This window comes from Psammomys obesus, unplaced genomic scaffold, assembly GCF_907164565.1.
Source record: "Psammomys obesus unplaced genomic scaffold, mPsaObe1.curated_primary_1811, whole genome shotgun sequence".
NCBI classification, from domain to species: Eukaryota; Metazoa; Chordata; class Mammalia; order Rodentia; family Muridae; genus Psammomys; species Psammomys obesus.
Window position 1 is genome coordinate 1,017,615 of NW_026596117.1, and position 20,494 is coordinate 1,038,108.

Genomic DNA, 20,494 nt, shown 5'->3' on the forward strand with positions numbered 1-20,494 from the left:
TCTTTCTTTCTTTCTTTCTTTCTTTCTTTCTTTCTTTCTTTCTTTCTCTTTCTGTTTTGTTTTTAGAAGTGATGTATATTACCTCTGTTCATGGCTCATTGGCTAGGAGTAGTCATACAGTAACTCCTACCTCTTTTAACTTTAACATGTGCAAAGTAGAATCATATGTCTAGAAGATAAGGACAAACACAGATGAGCACTCCTTAAGGTTACAGAAGATGAGGATAGACACAAGTGAGCACTGCTCAAAATTACAGAATTTTCCATTGCTCTTGTCATGGAAGGTTTTTGTAACTTAGCCCTTGTTTTGATGAAAACTACTTCCTGCCTCTCTCACTATTCACATCTCTCATTTTAACTCAGTTAACACTGATCTTATTGTAGTTCCCAGAATGCTGTTCTGTAACTCACAACTTTGTTTTTACATGTGATGTTCCTTGATCTTTTTGAACTCTGTATCATGACTCAGTACAAAATTTCTTTCTTTAGATAGGATGATTTTCCTGACTTTCCCACTTCAAGTGTGGATTGTTTAGTTATTATCTTGATCCCATAATACCATGCTATTAACATCTACATTATACAATGCCAAGCTTTGTACTGACTCGCTTTTTTTCTAGAAGCATTGTCAAGAAGCATCTAGGGAGCAGAGATCATGCTCTTATTAGAGTGTGAAACGTTTGGCAAACTGTGCTAAATAAATATTCGTTGTTTTCTTTTCTTTTTTTTTCTTTTTTAATATTAGTTACAGTTTATTAACTTTGTATCCCAGCTGTATTCTTCTCCTTTATTCCCTCCCAATCCCACCCTCCCTCATCTCCTCCCTGCCCCTTTCCAAGTCCACTGATTGGGGAGGACCTCTTTCCCTTTCATCTGACCCTGTTTTATCAGGTATCTTCAGGACTGGCTGCAAAGTCCTCCTATGTGGCCTAGCAGGACTGCTCCTCCTAGGGGAGCCATGAACAAAAGGAGCCAGCCATGAACAATTCTAGACTTTCTTCTCTTGTTAAGTCAAAATCAGTTCAAGAAATTAAAAAAGAAATTGACTTATAAATTAATAGTGACAATCCTATCTTTTTATGTTTGATGCATATTTATGTGTGGATATGTGATGTTCATGTGTGAATGTGTGTGTGTGCCATAACACTCATGTGGAGGTAAGAGTATGTGGTAGTTTGAGAGAAAATGGCCCATATAAGACTCATAGAGAGTAGCACCGTTAGTAGGTATAGCTTTGTTGGAATGTGTTTCATTCATTTCCTGCTGCCTATGAATCCAAATGTAGAACTATTAGCTACCTTTCCAGCACCATGTCTGCCTGCATGCCACCATGCTTCCTGCCACAACAGTGACGGAATAAGCCTCTGAACTGTAAGCCATCCCCAATTAAATATTTTCCTTTACAAGAGTTGCCATGGTCATGGTATCTTTCAGAGCAATAGAAACCCTAACTAAGATGGAGTGATGTAAGGTTCCAGTACTTACGTTCTGTCTTATTTGTGACAGAGTCTTTTCATTGCTGCCTAATATTGCTGATGATAGACTAGCTAGTTGGTGTGTTCTATGGATTCTTCAATCTCACTCCCATGGCTTGTTGTAGGAGTGACAGAATTACAGACACATGCAATGGAGCTCAACTTTTACAAGGGTTTTGGAGATTCAAACTTGGTTCTTCATATTTGTGTGTCAAGCCATCTCTCCAGCCCATAACTACTTTTTGATGTTTATATACAGAGAGCTAATCATTCTATTTTTAGAGACATTTTAATATTTTTATGGATAAAGTTAGTATTGTTAAAAGAGATGATGTTTTCTTTTTTATTTTTGTAAGAACATTTGTTTAAATCAGTTCACAGTTTTGTTGCCCATTTCATCATCTGTGTATTCTACATATATAATTATAGCTGTGAATATAATCTCCTCAAGTGCATGATAACATTTGAAGCCATGACTTATCATCACCTGACATTTTCCTTTACATTCTTGGGAAAAGTTTATGTGAGCAATTACTTTGACTTTAAATGATGTTTTCCTATTTTTTTCTGCTTTTATGTGTTGAACTGTGTCCACTCAAATGCTGAGGTCTTGAAACCTTATGTTTGTGAACATAATCATATTTGAAAATAGTGTTTTTATGGAGATAATCAAATTGAGTGTGGTGGCTTGAAAGAAAACGGTTTCCATAGGCTCACAGGAGTGGCACTATTGGAGGTGTGGCCTTGTTGAAGTAGGTGTGGCTTTGTTAGAGAAATTGTGTCACTCGGGATGGGTTTGGAGGTTTCAGATGCTCAAGCCTGGCCAGTGTCTCATTTTCTTCATGTTGCCTCCCTACCCAGATGTAGAACTCTCAGCTCCTTCTCCAGCATCATGTCTGCCTGCACACTTCCCACCATGATGATAATGGACTAAGCCACTGAAACCAGCCCCAATTAAGTGTTTTCCTTAATAAGAGTTGCTATGGTCATGGCGTCTCTTCACAGCAATAGAAATCCTAACCAAGACAATGGGGTTATTCGTTATCTTGTGGGATAGGTGTCCTTACATGAAGAGTAGTTAGGAGGAAGGTATGTGATGACAGAACCTTAGAAAGATGAAGCTATAAGCTAAGAAAAAGCAGCTTCACACAAACTCAGAAAAAAAACAAAATCCAAAAAATAAAAAACAAGGGAGAATTCTATCCAGCATCTCAGAGATTAGCACAGCACTGCTAGCTCTTTGATTTTAGGCTTCTAGCCTCCAGTACTTGGAAAAGAATAAGTTTCTTGCTTTAAGCTCTCCATTTTGTGGTACTTTATGTGGCTGCCTTAGATACCCAATATATCATCTTTCCAAAGTCCCCCTACCCCCATACATAGAATGTAGCTTAGTACACAACTCCTGGCTTGCCAGCCAGCATGCTTAAAAAACAAACAAACAAACAAACAAACAAACAAAACCAACAACAACAGCAAACCTCCCAAAACAACAAAAAAACCTACTTAGAAGGGTTGAATATTTCCTTTTCAAGGTGGCTATTGTAAATAAGCTGGCAGATGTTAGCAGAGAGAAGAAACTAGACATCTTCACCCTTCTGCTCATAAAACACTCTCAGGTATGAAACTGCTACGTTTTCCAAGATATCCCAAGATAAACAGGTGCTGAAAAGAATGCAAAAACCTCCTACAGAATTTGAAGAGTTAGAGACCTTTTGGGTAACCAAAGGACCGCCTAGAAGAACTAACTGGTTGAAGTGGTGCTATGTTGGACAATAGGCACTCAAGTCTTCTGTTTATCTTTCATGTGAATTCTTGTGTTATGCAATCTGAAAACGTTACAAGTATATTTCTAAGAATCCATTGCACTTGTTTTGAGTTTGGCATAAATCCAGGAAAGGTTTTGTGGAAAAAAAATGATCATAGAGACAGTGTCAGGAGGCAGCTGTCATGCTGTCAAGAAAGAGTTGTGGAAGGAGGTGGCAGCGTCCTTCCTTTCTAAGGTACATTTTTTTATATCTTGTTTTTTTAAAATTTATTTATTTATTATTTATTAAAATTCATTCACTTTGTATCCCAGCTGTAGCTTCCTCTTTCATCTCCTCTCAGTTCCACCCACCCTCCCTCTTCTCCCCCATGCCCCTCCCCAAGTCCACTGATAGGGGAGGTCCTCCTCCCCTTCTATCTGACCCTAGCCTATCAGGTCTTATCAGGATTGGCTATATTGTCTTCCTCTGTGGCCTGGCAAGGCTTCACATGCCTGGGGGAGGTGATCAAAGAGCTGACCATTGGGTACATGTTAGAGATAGCCCCTGTTCCTCTTACTAGGAAACCCATTTGGAGACTGAGCTGCCTATGGGCTACATCTGAGCAGGGCATCTAGGTCCTCTTCATGCATGGTCCTTGGCTGGAGCATTGGTCTTTGCAGGTACCCCTGAACCTCAGCAATTAAAAACAAGGAAATCATAAAATTTGTAGGCAAATGGATGGAACTAGAAAAATCATACTGAGTGAAGTAACCCAGGAGCAGAAAGACACATATGGTATATACTCACTTATAAATGGATATTAGACATATAATATAGGATAAACATACTAAAATCTGTAGTCCTAAAGGAGCTAAACAACAAGGAGGACCCCAGGGAAGATGCTTAATCCTCATTTAGAAGGCAAACAGGATAGATATCAGAAGTAGGAGAAGACAGGGAACAGGACAGGAGCCTACCACAGAGGGTTTTTGGAAGACCCTACCCAGCATGGTATTGAAGCAGATGCAATATCTAATTATTAACCTTAAAACATCCAGTTGTGTCACTAAGAGTTGATTCCCTATGTTAAAGTCCAGTATTTACCCATTCCTTAGAATAGCTTTTGGTGAGAATTTTGATTGGTGATTTGGCTTGGTTGAATTTGAAGGTGGTGATGTTTCTGGTAACACTGGAAAATCAAATCTCTGCCATCAGTGGCACAGAAGCAGAAGGGTCCTTTAAGTGATTCCAGAAATAAATGCCTAGAGAATGCTAACCTTCGGCACAGTCTTATGAAGACTTTTATGGTAGAGATGGAAAAATACAGCAACTGTGGATGGCATGACTATAATCTTCTGAGGAAAACTTCTTATCTCCTAAATCTGTAGTGCTAATAACTGAGGTATGAGCCAATGGGCTCTACATAACAACAGAAATTGAATTCACAGCCTTACCATTGGTCAATATTTGAACACAGAAAAACTTGGTCACTGTAATTGTCGCAACTTACAATTATTATTATGGTCAATCTGCATTTGGGTGCCTGGGCCCACTAACTCGTCTTTTGGTGTTATCCTCTATATCCCCTTCCCTTCTCAGAAAAGGGGAGTGCTCATTCCTATCCCATCCCAGCACATAAAGTCATACCAGGACTGAAGGCATCCTCTTCCGCTGAGGTCTGGTAAGGCAGCTTCACCAGGCAGAAGTGATCAAAAAACATGCAATGGAGTCTTTGTCAGAGGCAGCCCTGGCTCTTCTTACTAGAGAACCCACATGAAGACTAAGCTACCCCTATGTAGAGGGAGCCTAAGTCCAGTCCATGCATGGTCCTTGGTTGATGCTTCAATTTCTGTAAGCCACCCCTGGGTCTAAGTTAGTTGACTCAGTTGGCCTTCTTATGGAGTTCTAGTCCCCTCCAGGTTCTCTAGTCTTCCCCAACTCTTTTACAAGGTACCCCCAGCTCCTCCCAATGTTTAGCTGTGATTTTCAGCATCTGTTTCAATCTGCTGCTCGGTGGGGCCTCTCAGAGGACAGTTATGCTAGGCTCTTGTGTGCAAGCATAGCAGGGTCATTAATAGTGTCAAGGGTTGGTTTTCTTCCATGGGATGGGTCTCAGTTTGGGCCAGGCATTTGTTGGATATTCCCTCAATCTATGCTCTATCTTTATCACTACACATCTTGTAGGCAGGGTAAATTTATGAGAAGAGCAGACTTTCTCATTTTTCCACTAATAAAAAATTAAAGAAAGGCCTCTGTGAGAACACAGGGAGAAGGAAAACAGACGTCTACCAGACAGGAAGAAGCTTCATCTGAAACTGACCATGTTGGCATCATAATCTTGAATGTTGAGCATCCAGACTGTAAGGAAATAAATTCTATGGTCTAGGGAACTTGGCTTATGGTATGTATTTGTTATGGCAATCTGAGCTATGATACAATGAGTCTTAAATGACAACTGGGCATTTTGTCCAACTACATATTCTTACTGTGTTGGCCATGGCTATTTTTTTTTTTTTTGGTACAAATTTACATGAATGCTATCCTGTGTCTGGAAATCAGTCTTGAGCAAGTTACCATTACATTTTCCATGACTGATAATACAATCATGGTGGTAAACATCAAATTAAGCTAAGTTTACAGATAACCCGTGGAAGAAAAAAAATGCAAAGATTTCAGATTCTGGGAATAGTTCCACCTAGTTACTCCATGTATCTCCTTGGTCATCTTCTAAAAGGACTCAGAAAAGTTTACTTTATTAGTTATGTTAGGTTGCTGTGGCTGCCATAACAAAACTCCATGGACCATGTGGCTTAATAGTAATGTATTTTCTCCCTGTTCTCTAGGATCTTGTTGATCTTGTACAAGATCACACTATCCGTATTCTTCTGTGACCTTTCTTCATGGCTTTGCAGGTGTCGTTGAGCCACGCTTTGCTTGGTATCTCTTTGAATCTCCAATTTTCTCTTCTCCAGTCAGATTGTATTAGGACTCATTCTTAAAGTTCTAATTTAAATTCACTCATTTTTTTTATGGGTTTGATTTCCAAACAGGGCCACATTCTGATGGTGGTTATAATGGGCTTCAAAAAGAAGTTTTAAAGACACACTTCAGCCTATAACCATGGAAATCCACTGTAGATTGGGAATAAAGATGAAATGTGCCTTTTGTTTTTTTGTTTTAAATCTTTGGTTTCAATGGATGTCCTATGTTCTGTGATTGTCAATAGATAATGGCTAGGCTCAATAAGAGCTTTTTCCAAAAGTGGGAACAAAGTAAAGATACTAATTACAATGGTTTGACTGCTGAGATCTTTGTAGGGGCTACTGATTATGGTGTTTGTATCGAATAGAATGAGTAGGTAATTAGGGTTATATTTGATGTTTGTAACCAAAGCAAAATCATGAAGAAGAGGTCATGGATTAGAGGAGGGGCAGAGGAGGAGTTTAAGGGGAGGATAGAGGAGAGGAAGTGATATAGAGGCAGTACTCATATATGAAGTTCTCAAAAATATAAACTAACAAGAAAACTTTACAGAAAATTACTTGTCATGCTGCACCAAACCACAGATAAGAAAGAATTCTATTACCTATAGCCTCTTGCCTCAAGAGGTGGCAGGATCTTTTGAGGGAGTACTTCTGAGTCTTTTGAATAAGTCATTCTTTTTTTTTTTTTTTGAAATCCATACTTTAGACTTTATTTATAATGAAGACATGGTTTGTTGGGTTGAATCGAGAGAGTCTTCCAATCAACTCAAATGTGGCCAGATGACAAAATCAGGAAGATTAGCAGATCAAAGGATAATTAATATTCTTCAATCTTTCCACAGTAAGTGTTTTAATTTTATTCATGGCCCTTCAAGAATCATTTTTTTACCCTTCAATAATTTTCTTTTTTTTTCACTGCAGTGTTATTTTTATTTTCCTTAAATGACTGATGTTTTTTTAAAAATTTTTTATTAATTACACTTTATTCATTTTGTATCTCCCCGTAAGTCCCTCCCTCCTCCCCTCCCGATCCCACCCTACCTCCCCTTTCTGCATGCATGCCACTCCCCAAGTTCACTGATAGGGGAGGTTCTCCTCTCCTTTCTGATCTTAGTCTATCAGTTCTCATCAAAAGTGGCTGCATTGTCCTCTACTGTGGCCTGGTAAGGCTGCTCCCCCCTCAGGGGGAGGTGATCAAAGAGCAGGCCAATCAGATTATGTCAGAGGCAGTCCCTCTTCCCATTACTATGTAACCCACTTGGACACTGAACTGCCATGGGCTACATCTGTGCAGGGGTTCTAGGTTATCTCCATGAATAGTCCTTGGTTGGAGTATGAGTCTCTGGGAAATTCCCTGTGTTCAAATTATCTTGTTCTGTTGCTCTCCTTGTGGAGTTCTCTTCTTAAGTGACTTGACATTTACCAGGATACTTGAATACTAGAAGACAGAATATTTAGTTTTTTAACTAGTTCTTTTGAGAGTTATTGATCAGGATCAGAATCATGATGATTTTCTGAAATTTAGAAAGCCATCACAGTACTCAGGTCAAGAGTAGGGTCTATTGATGTTAGTATACTTAATGGATTAAGAACTATTTGAGTTTTAAGAGCTAAGTGGAAATTACTGAAACCTCTTTGTATCATCAAATAGTAAATTAAATACATTATATCTTTTGTGAAAAACAAAAACAAACCAGGAGCAAATAGTACTGCCAACAAAGATAGAATGGGCATGTATTGGTTTTAAAGAATGATAGCAAGTTATTTTTTAAACTTAATCCAATCATAATCATAATGGATATATTAATTAGAGACCAACAAAGTCCCTGTCTACTTGTATGCATCCATAATTGACATAATTCTGATGAGTAATTCTCTTTCTGAAACATTTGGAAATGTCAGGAAGCAGTTTATGTTTAAGTAAGGAAAGAACAGGAGTGCATGTCTTATCCCGTGGTTAGGGCATTTTCATAGTTCTCTGCATGAATTACTTCATGGTGTATTTTGTTACCCTAGTGACTAGCCTATTGGTTTACCATAGCGGTGACCTTGAATTGTTAAGAATCTGATTAGAAGAAGTAGCATGTATCCTACATTAGTATTTTTCAGTCAAAGATGATAGCCTGTCTTAAAAAAATCCAAGTGATTTGAATCAACAGCTTTATAAATAATGATAGCATAAAGAATTTAGAAACAAGATTATAACACAAATTGAATTATTTTATTAGATTCTAGCATGTTACTATAAGCATCTTTTTAATTTTTTAAAGTTTTATTATTAATGTTTAGCAATGGAAAAATGCAATTTGTTTACATCAGCAGCCATATGGGTGGGGGAACACAGAGTTTATTTGTATAGGATGAATTACTCATTAAAAAAAAATCAGAACCTGGAAACAACCCAGATGTCCCTCAACGGACGAATGGGTACAGAAATTGTGGTATTTTTGCACAATGGAATACTACTCAGCAATCAAAAATGAGGAAATTGTGAAATTTGCAGGCAAATGGTGGGATCTAGAAAAGATCATTCTGAGTGAGCTATCCCAGAAAGGGAAAGACAAACATGGTATATACTCCCTTATATAGACCTACAGGATATGATAAACATAATGAAGGCTATGCACCTAAAGAAGATAAACAAGAAAGAGGACCTGGGGTAAGATGATCAATCATCACTTAGAAAGACAAATGGGAGGTGCATTGGACATAGGAGAAAACAAGTAACAGGACAGGAGCCTATCGCAGAGGGCCCCTGAGAGACTCTACCTAGCAGTGTATCAAAGCAGATACTAAGGCTCATAACCAAACCCTCGGCAGAGTGCAGGGAAACATATGAAAGAAGGGGGAGTTAGTATGACTTGGAAAGGATAGGAGCTCCACAAGGACCAAATATTCTGGGCACAGGGGTCTTTTCTAAGACTGACACTCCACCAAGGACCATGTATGGATATAACCTAGAACCTCTGCCCGGATGAAGCCCATGGTAGCTCAGTAACCAACTGGTTTCCCATAGTAAGGGGAACAGGGATTATTTCTGACAGAAACCCAATGGTAGGCTCTTTGACCTCCGCATCCCCCAAGGGAAGAGCAGTCCTGTTAGGCCACAGAGAAGGACTTTGTAGCCAGTTCTGAAGATACCTGATAAAACAGGATCAGATGAAAGACGAAGAGGTCCTCCCCAATCAGTGGACTTGGAAAGGGGCAGGGAGGAGATGAGGGAGGGAGGGAGGGAGGGAGGGAGGGAGGGTTTGGGAGGGAACAAGGGAGCAGATACAGCTGGGATACAGAGTTAATAAAATGTAACTAATAATAAAAAAATAAAATAAAAAAAACAAAAAAAAACCCCCAAAACAAAACAAAACAAAACAAAACAAAAAACAAAGAAGAATCTCAAAACACAGGAGAGTGGTGAATTTCATACTACCCTCCCCCAATAATCCCAACATTTGATAATGTCAGGAAGTGGCCCCTGGGCATGCGATGGTGGGAACTAATTTATGGAAGAAAAACCCCCAAACCACAAACAATTTAAAGAACTCCTTTATCACATAGGGACACACATTCAGATATGTAATAAGATTACAATGTGGTCAATACAATTAATTTAAGAAGGATAGAAATCTGTTGTTACAGGAAAGGTAGGGAGAGGAAAGGAGAGTTTCTAACCACTGTCAACTATAACAATGGAGAGTGTTAGCTTCAAAAAAATGTAGTTTGTTCCTTCAGGGCAATCATAGCTGGAACTGAGCCCACATTATATCTATAGAGTTGGGAGCTATGACCCTAATGGAAATAAGAAAGACAGAAACAAAAGCAGTAGCAAAAGGGGAGTAATATGTGCAAACCATTACCCCAAGGTACCACCCAAATTTATATTCTAACCAAAAAAGTCCAGAAAGAAAATACTAAGGTCACATTTGAGCCCCCTACATGAAGGCAAGTGTGAGTGGGCCATGCCCTTCCTCCCTTTCATCATGTTTTCCAAGTACTTTAAATAGACAGGAGTCTCAGAATACTTCTTCCAGAATTCACTGAAGGTTTTAAAGAACCTTCAATGTAGCAAGGAATCATGTAGAAGTAATTTTAGCTCTTGCCAAGGTTTCATTCTTTTTTAAATTTTTATTAATTACACTTTATCCACCTTGCATCCCCCCATAAGCTCCTCCCTCCTCCCCTCCCAATCCCACCCTCCCTCTCTCCCCATCCCCACGCATGCCCAAGTCCACCAATAGGGAAGGCCCTCCTCCCCTTCCCTCTTATCCCAGTCCACCGATCCCAGTCCACCAGATCACATCAGGAGTGACCGCATTGTCATCCTCCATGGCCCGGTAAGGCTGCCCTCCCCTCAGGGGGAGGTGATCAAAGAGCAGGACAACCAGACTATGCCAGAAGCAGTCCCTCCTTCCATCATCATGTAACCCACTTAGACACTAAACTGCCATGGACTACATCTGCGCAGGGGCCCTAGGCCATCTCCATGCCTGGTACTTGGTTGGGGTATGAGTCTCTGGCAAGACCCCTGTGTTCAGATTTTCTGGCTCTGTTGCTCTCCTTGTGGGGTTCCTGTTCTCTCCAGATCCTACTATTTCCCACTTCTTTTTATTTTTTTATTTTTATTTTTTTTAATTTTCCACTTCTTACATAAGATTCCATGCACTCCGCCTGACCATCGGCCATAAGTCTCAGCGTCCGCCCTGACAGTCCACAGGGCAGAGCCCCCCAGAGGCCCTCCCCAGCAGGCCCCTAGGCTGTTTCCTGCCTTCTTCTTCTTCTGATGTCCATCCTCTTGGTTTCATTCTTTTTAAGTTCTCAAAATCCTCAGACTGAGGATCTATCAACTATAACTAGACCCCAACACTGAGCTGTAAAACTCTAAGAAGTCAATAATAGATAGTCTCAAGGTCCCATCACTTAACTCTTGAGTACAGTAATCCAAATAAGTGCATAAAATTCAACCAGCTCTTGGTAACACAATAGGGTTAGAAAAGTGAAGCAGCTCCAACTCTGTACGTGTGCATACCAGCAATCGTGGTTCTGCAGTAACTAAGAAGCAGTATTCCAGAACAATGGGAAGAAAGGACTACGGTCATGACACAGCAGCGGGCCATACTAGCGAGGCAATCTTATATAAGAGAAGAGGACATGACACTGTTCCATAAATTAAAAAAAATTAAGTTATTTCCTCCTTCCACTTCAAACAGAGGGAGCCGTGAGAAAATCCTCCTCCGCGTCTTTCATAAGAATAGGTAAAAGAAAACCTAAAAACTTAAGAGAGCAGCAGCTACAACAAAAACCAATGGAAAAAAGGATGTTTGTGTAGGCTTCAGAGGCAGGGACACCGGATGATGAACTGAAACTGGTCAAAATAAAAGCTAGAGTGGCAAGCAGCACCTGAAATCATGAGCCTCACCAGATAGGCAGTGGAGCCAAGCCAGACAGATGAGGCTAGATCCTTTGCGGAGTCACAGAATGAGGTAAGAAAACATTTCAGATAAGGCCGCACCTTTCCATTCTGCTCACCTCCGGGCTCCCACCCTCCTATCCTTCATAAACCCTCCCTTAGGGACTTTAAAACAGGTTGGTTTTGATATGGCACTCACTTCCCCTTCCCTTCTAACCCGGCCTCCAAAGTCAGGAAATCTTGGCGGTCTTTCCCCAACTTGCAACAACAAAAAGACAGCCCCAGTTGTCAAGAAGATCCAGAGGACCGAGGATACACTGCCGCAAGGCTTCATCTTGTAGGAATCTAAGGAGTTTATTCTGGAAAAGCAAGCGGTAGAGGGGGAAAAATGGCCACGAAACCTAACATTTACTGGGTATATAATGTACACTCGCTATCACGCCAAACACTGCAGAAGTATTAGCTCATAATGATACCAATACTATGATGGAGGAGCCTGAGTTTTCATTTTTATAGGTGAAGAAACTTGAGCTAAGAGGTACAGAATCACTTGAGTGAAGTCATACAGCTGGTATGAGGATTCACATCCAAAGCCCCAGTTCCAGAATTTACACTCTAACCACAATATTGTGCTTCACTGAAATCAGAGCACAAGGCTCCATTCTTACCTCTTACAGTGAGCAAACTATCATGCACTCTTTCCTAAATCTCCTGTCTGGACAGCATGGACTCTAAAACCCCTTAGGTTGGGAATCCAACAAGATATAGGAACCTAAATCAATTTGTGAACCATAAAATACAAACAACAAGGAGCTTATGAGATTTCCTTTCTTAATGATACGTGATGGGTAATGCTATTTGAAGCTACTAAAACTTTGGAAGAGGAAAGAGAGAGAGCTCAATGTGGAACAAATTCTCAACAGTGAGGGCTTTCATCTGCTTGACAGTTTTGGCTCTGTCTGTCCCTGAATGTTTATAAAGAGCAGCAACTGGGCTTCCCTACACTCTCCCTTTCCCCTTTCCTCTCTGGGCAAGGATTCAGAGGATATTTTCCCATCCAACTCAGAATTAGCATTTACTTCTGCCAGATTTTTGGTGGCACCGAATGACTTCCCCTTTCATATTTTCTCCCGAGAGGCACTATAGCCCAGTGGCAGCTTACCTGTTCTGTCCACCCTCCATTGTTCAGCTCATTCATGTTGCTTGTGGCCCTCTTTTGTTCTCTCCTTTAATATTATGGGCTGTCTCCTTCCAGATGAAGGCCTTTTAAAATAATTTTGTTTTTGAATGAACCTATCCCTGTAACCCTTATTGTAATGGCAATAATGGTTAAAATAATTATTTTTGTAAAAAAAAATGCTTTTTGGTCTGTTATAGATAGAATGCTTTTAAATTACTTTGATTCCGTGACAAGCAGAGAACTGTAGATACTTCTGTTGGAGCATATTAAATGTTGACAAATTCTGGCATATGTTCCTTTTCTGTGGAGCATGGAATTCATGTTTCTAGAATGGCTAATGTATCAAATTTATGGCTTTTCAAGTTGTGTTGGGGAATGGCACGGTTCATAGGTTTGTGGAAAAGCAGAAGCTTTTGGGGCTTCAATTGTCTAACATGACAATTTGTGTGATGCCAAAATTCAATTATGAAAAGCTTCTGGCAGAACTGTTTTGCAGACATATTACTTGTTTGGCTACTAAGTACCAATCATGGTTAGAAAAGAGAAAGCAGGCAGCGACTTTCATGTCCTCTCAATCTGTGATTTTTGATGTGTAGTTTTCTTTTCCTTCTTAAAAAAAATTTTTTTATATGTACTCTGGGAGGCAGAGGCAGGAGGATCTCTGTGAGTTCTAGGCCAGCCTGGTCTACAAAGTGAGTTCAGGACAGCCAAGACTACATACAGAAACCATGTTTCAAAAAACAAAAAAGAAAAAAAATACATTAAATTATGTATGTGCATGTGTGAGTACAGATGCCCATAGAATCTAGAGGAGCTTATTGAATAGCCTTTAGCTGCAATTACAGAATAAGCCCCTGTGCTGTGAGTTCTGAAATTTGAATTGTGTTCTCCGGAAAAGCCCCAAATGCTCCTAAATACTAATCTGAGAATTGAAGTTTTCATGGGTTCCTTAATTTGGTCTCTTAATATAAACCGAGTGAGCTAAAACTTTGACAGAAATCAATTTTTTTTTCATTTCTTCCTGCATAAAACTGAACTTAACAGACACACAGCATAAGAGGGTGTGTTTTAATGTAACCTTGTTACTTTGAATTTTGAAAAAAAAAAAACAAAACACTAATATTATTCAGTGCAAAAGGTCTTTTGTTTTAGTCAGAGGCCTTGGAAGAACTCTCTGATGAGTGTTGTTACCATACTTTAGATTTCAAATGATCATTGCTTGAATATTTAGCCTTCCAAGTAAAAAACACATTAAATCTTTACTGGACAGGAGGAAAAATGTCATCTGGGTCATGGTATATGATACCACGATAAAGGAGAACTTGCTAGTTCCCAGGAAACAGCTCAAGGTAAAAGCCTGGTTCAAAATGCAGGGCACTGAGTTACATGTAGTGATAAGAGCTGGAAAAATGGGAACTGGAGGATGCTAAACTGGAAGGATGGGAACCAGAAAATGGAAGAAAATGACCTGGGAAGATTTTTTGTTCCAAAGGAATAAATTATTATATTTTTTCTCCTCTGGTTTAACATGAACTTTTAAAATACATTTTCATAGGTTGCGGTGGTGAAATTTGCAGTTCTTCCCATTCTATTCCCGGGCACTTGTATGAGTTGGGGTGTGGTAGTTATTTCAGTCTGAACATTTCAAGCTCAGATGGAACACCTGGAAGAGAACGTTTTTAGCTTACAGTTTCACTAGTACTTGTATTTCCATTTTTTTCTCCTATTTCTCTTACGATTTTTTTTTAACCCAAAAGTAAAATTTAATCCTTTTAAAAAAAGCAAGGGTCAGATTTTGTTAATTATTTTCTCTTACACATTTAACCCATCTCTGTTACTCCACTCCATTTTTCATGCTGGCTTGTCACTTAATTGTAGCTAACTGGTTAATTAGCTTTAGAATTGACTTGCCAATTGACAGTCTTTTCCTTCAGTGACTACACATAAGGAAATGGAGCCAATGGCATGTTTTAACAGATGCAGTGCCAGCAAAAAGCCACATGGCCAGAGAAAAGGGGACAGTGAAGAAGGAGTGAATATTGAAATGACAGGCATCAAACTTGCCTTTTTCTTCTCAAATGTCTTTATGTTCTTTTTTCAGTAAATGACATCACCTGGCTAATCTAGATTTGGTTTCTGCTGAGACTGTCAGTTCTTTTCAGTTTCTTTCCTTTCACTTTTTTTTTTCTGTGGGGGGAGGAGAGGAAGGGGTTTCAATACAACTCTATTAAACATAAGAACAGACTAATCACATTTGGTTCCTGGACATGGCTTGTCTTTTTCAATACAGCCTATGTTACATAGCTAATGCAATTATCTTAGGAACTTATGCATGCTATTATTTATACTTTATTTTTGTCTAGATTTCAATTATAATAGTATATTATTAGATAAGTGACTTAATAATATGTTCTCCTTTGGTAGAATTAAAACTATTGTGAATTTCCATTCATTTTTATTTTCTTTAGTTTCCTTTAGAAATATTTTATAGTTCTTTTTTTCTTTATTAATTACACTTTATTCACTTTGTATCCCCCCCTGTGGTTCTCTCCCTCCTCCCATCCCAATCCCTTCCTTCCTCCACCCTCTGCATGCATGCCCCTCCCCAAGTCCACTGATAGGTGAGGACTTCTTTTCCTTCCTTCTGATCCTAGTTAATTAAGTCTCATCAAGAGTGGCTGCATTGTCTTCTTCTGTGGCCTAGTAATGCTGCTTCCTCCTCAGGGGGAGGTAATTAAAGAGCAGGCCAGTCAGTTCATGTCAGAGACAGTCCCTGTTCCTATTACAATGGAACCCACTTGGATACTGAACTGCCATGGGCTACATCTGTGCAGGGGTTCTAGGTTATCTCCATGCATAGTCCTTGGTTGGAATATCAGTCTCAGGAAAGACCCCTGTGCTCAGATTTTTTGGTTCTGTTGCTCTCCCTGTGGAGTTCCTGTCCTCTCCAGATCTTACTGTTTCCTTCTTAGAAAAATATTTGTACATAAGAAACTTTGATTTAATAATGAATATATTAAGTATATATATGTCTGTATATATATATATATATACATATATATACATATACATATATATATATGTATGTATGTATTATAGGCATTTTAGGTAGTTAATGGTATTCCATATAACTTTTTCAGACATTCTTACTGTTATTCAACCAACCTTCCTTTTATATTATCTCACTCTTTCTAGTTCAGGTTTTTTCATTTTTCTTACTTTTCCTACTCATTCCCTTCCCTATTGTCCTACCCTCATTCCACAAGATGATAGCTACAGGTCTAGCTTCATTCTTCTGCATGTGCACATCCAGTTTTACTATCACCATTTGTTGAAGATGCTTGTTTTTCTTCTCTCCAGCACATGATTTGGCATCTTTGTCAAATAATAAATGCCTGATTTAGGGTATATTTGATTTGTTTTTAATTTTGTTCTATTGGTCTACATGTCTGCTTTGCACCACCATTGTATTGTTTTTCTTTCTATGGTTCTGTAATCTATCTTAAGATCTGGAACGGAAATCCCTCCAGGATTGTTCATATTGCTCAATATTCTTTTTTTATTTTTGGCAAACCAGGGTCTTTTGTGGTTCTGTATGAATTTTAAGATGATTATTGCTCTACTTGTTGTGAAAAATAAGATAAGCATTTTTAATTGGGACCGCATTGAATCTATAAATGGCCTTAGGTAAAAATGTTCATTTTCATAATTTTGCTTCTGCTAATCTATTAGCATGGATGCTTTCCTATTTTTTTTCTTTTAGTGTTTTCACTCTTTCTTCAGAGGTTTGAAGTTTTCTTTGTAGAGGTCCTACAATTACTTGTAGATATTTTACTTACCTTTAGGCTATTGTGAATGGAAGTATTTCTGTTTCTTTCTTTCTCTGTGCATTTGACATTGATGCATAGAAAAGCTATTGATTTGTACAAGTACATTCTGTATCCTTTCATGTTACTGACTTATTTATTGTTTCTAGATTTTTTCTGGTAGTTTTTTTTTTGTAATTTCATATGTATAATATCATGCCATCTGCAAAATTTACACAAATTCTTAATTATCTTTATCAGATTATATCTTATATTATTTGTAATATAAGAAATATAAGAAGTTAATTTGTAATTAACTTTCTTTTTCTGAAAATTAATTCTCTCTCCCTGACACTGACATACTAAATAAACTTAGAAAAAAATTAATTGAACAAATTTCAGTTGATAGCTTCAGATATGCCTAACCTTGGTTATTCTTAATTTTTTTTGTATTGCTATAGCAAAATATCTTACAAAGGCAAAGGGTTTATTTAATTCAGAAATCTAGTGGCTGAAAGGACCAAACAGCATGTCAGTTTTGTGAGGAAGGGTCCCTCTTTTTGTCACAGCATACTGGAGAATTGGTAAGGAAACCAGGTATGCACAGAAGGCGTGGGCGTGATCAAGGAATCAAGATAGCAGGGAGGTGGCCTACTCGATGTGACAGCTTTTTTCCTAGAACTAAACCATTCCTACTAGATGAGGGCCTAGTAGGAATGAGACCTACTAGTAAGCTACATTACTGAGACCTACCCCCAGTAATGTAGCTTTTAATCACCAGGGAGTGATCCTCATGACCTAAAGAGCAAAATCCTTGGAGAAAGGGTCTGAACATACTGTTTTAGTTAAACAATATTTCAAATGTAAAGTAATATATACATACATTGAGAAATAAGCTTTTAGTTTGTTATTTTAGCACATAGACACGACCATTATTATTATTATTTTTGTATATTTTTTTTCCTGTCATTTCTATGTGCCAGTTTCTCAAGGGTGTTCATACTGTATGGCTTGATTTGTTTTAGGTTTAATTTTACTTTGTGGGCCATAGACTGAGAATGCTGTAATATAAGTGTGTTGATTACGGATGTCCTTGCTTAGTGTCCCAATTTAGTAAAAACATCCCTTCCAAGGCACTTTGTAGAATATTAATAGGCAATATTTATGACAGTTGATTTGTGATCAAGTAAGTTAGGGAAACACAAGGTTAAATAAAGTTTGTTTTCCTCTTCAGGAATTCTCAGGGATACAAATATACTTATATTTATTATGACATGGAAGAGAAGGATTCAAATTATCCAACCTCATGTAAGTAGTATGGAATCTTTGATATTTTTCAAAACAACCTTTTATGAAAGTACACATTAGGAAGTTATTCTCTTAGGTTTCACATTTGTTTTTGTTAGGAATACTACAACACATCAACATAGATTAGGTAGGTGGTTTATAAATAATAAAAAATTATTTTTCATAAAATTAAGGTGCTGGTAAATTTGATGTCTGGTGGAGGTCCTCTTCCTATTTTATATTTGGCTATCTTTTTTATATATCTTCACATGATAGAAGGGACAAGGAAGGTTTCTGAGTCTTTTTTATATGAGCGCTAAAATTATACATGCTTCTTGATTCTCATGACCTGCTGACATCACAAGTAGCCCACATCCAAGTAATTTTCCACATACACTAGAATTTCAGCATAAGAAACCTCCAGTCTATAACAAGTTCTAAGTGTGGTGCTCCCCTTGGATTTAGAAAAATAACACATTTCAATAATGGAAACAAAGAGCGTTTTATAGTTCATAAAGCTGCTTTCAACTTTTTTAAAATCAGTACAACATGTTGAATTTTGTTAAGAGCATTTTGGGGCACCTATTTCAGTGACTATATAACTATATATAAATAGGTATATATTTCTACTTTCATCTGTGTTACATGCTAAAAGATTTAAGAACATAAATCTATCTTTATTTTACATGCATCTCCTTTCCTAGCCCCAGTCTCTGCATGCATATACTAAGGATGGTAATGATTTTGCCCTTAAAGAGATGTTGAATTAAATAAGAAAATGCCTACAATATGCTTAGCATCATTCCTGTAAAAATGGCAACCTATTATTTGGATGAGATAGCTGTGGTTATAACCCATAAACTTTGATAAGTGGTTCTTTAATTTTAATTTTTCCTACACGATGCGTAATTGTTCTACAATTCCCATTTAAGGCAATAGCTATGTAGGTGGATGTCGTACATTTCCATTTTAATTAGTTAAAGTGAGGGACTGACTTCTTGCTCTGTGACACTGTGGCAGTAAGTGCGTCTTGAATGGCATTTGCTTTAGGAGTTTGAGATTTTTGTACTACAGGGGTATATTACCAGAGATATTAAAAACTGTTGTGCCAAATACAAGTGGGAGGGTGTTCTCTGCTACATGTCACCAAATTCAATTTATCGTTGTTCATTTAAAATTATTGAATTATTTTAGTTTTTAATAAGTGATATTTATGAGTTTATTGCTTTTTGTGTTGAAGTTGGTTTGTCTGAATTATCCATCCTCTTTCCTTTCATTTGCTTTTGCCTCCTTTTCCTTTTCTTTCTAACTTTATTAACTAAAGCTTAAGTTTTCTTTCTGCAGTTTTGTTTCTATTAGTTTCTTCTCATCCTTTGAACAGTTAGGACTTTATAAATAACATTCTGCTAATGTTTTATATTCATCACTCTGTCAAAAGCAGCGTTTCTCAGCCTTCCTAATGCTGTGACTCAATACAGTTTCTCATGTTGTGGTGACCCCCAACCATAAAATTATTTTCCTTGCTACTTCATGACTGTAATTCTGCTACTGTTACAAATTGCAGTGTAAATATCTGTGTTTTTGGATGTTCTTAAGGGACCCCTGTAAAAGAATAATTTGACTTCCAAAGGGGTCATGACACATAGCTTGAGAACTGCTAGTGTGAAGGTCTATGGGTATTATATCATTATTGTAGATCGATTACTTTGATCAAAATCACACAACATCCAACTTAGTTTTTAAGTTGTTATTTACTTTCCCTGAAAATAGTGCAGATTTTTTGCATGTATTTTGTTGACTTATGACTCTGGAAAAACTAATACCTCTGAATTTATTGTTCATTCAAAAATGGGTGTCACGGCAGCAAGGGTAAATATCACCTGTAAGTGATGCGTAAGGAGGCGTGGCGTTGAGGTTAAGGTAGGTCTTTAAAGGTAGGGATCTGAAAGGACAAAAAGCTTTTGAAAGTTTATGATTGGTTTATGATACCTAAGGACAAGGATTTTGCAGAGAATCTCAGTAAATGAATATTATTTGATAGTAGACATGTTTAGTGATTATGGGAATCTATTTTCCTGAGAAGTGGAATATTCATTGTAATGTCCAAGGAAGGGGCAAGTTAACAGTCATTTGGATAAATGAGTCTTTTAAGTGTTCATGAAGCAAACAGTAATGCTACTTGGACTTTTTATTTTTTTTTTCTTGGCAAAAATTTACTAGAACAGTAAAGCTGTGCTATCATAGACCGTCTATCACTGATTCTATAAATCTGTGGTTGCTTGCAGTTTGTTCTCACTTTCTTTTCTGCTTTTTTATGAAAAAAATTGTAAGCCTAGTTTATTTTATGTAAGTTCTTGTAGGCAACACACACAGTTAAAACTGTGTGATGATGGAACACATGTGTGGCTCTAGATGTCTAGGATGTAAAGAAATAGAAAAAAATCGCCCTCTTCCAATCATAGTGAGCATCAAAACACAACACCCTGCTCATGTGTTTGCGGGGAACGCTTCTGAAACAGACCTACTTCACTGCCAATTATACATGAAGATAACATTACAACTGTGCACGGGATGTAATATAGTTGATGATAATAATAAATGATGCGACTGGCT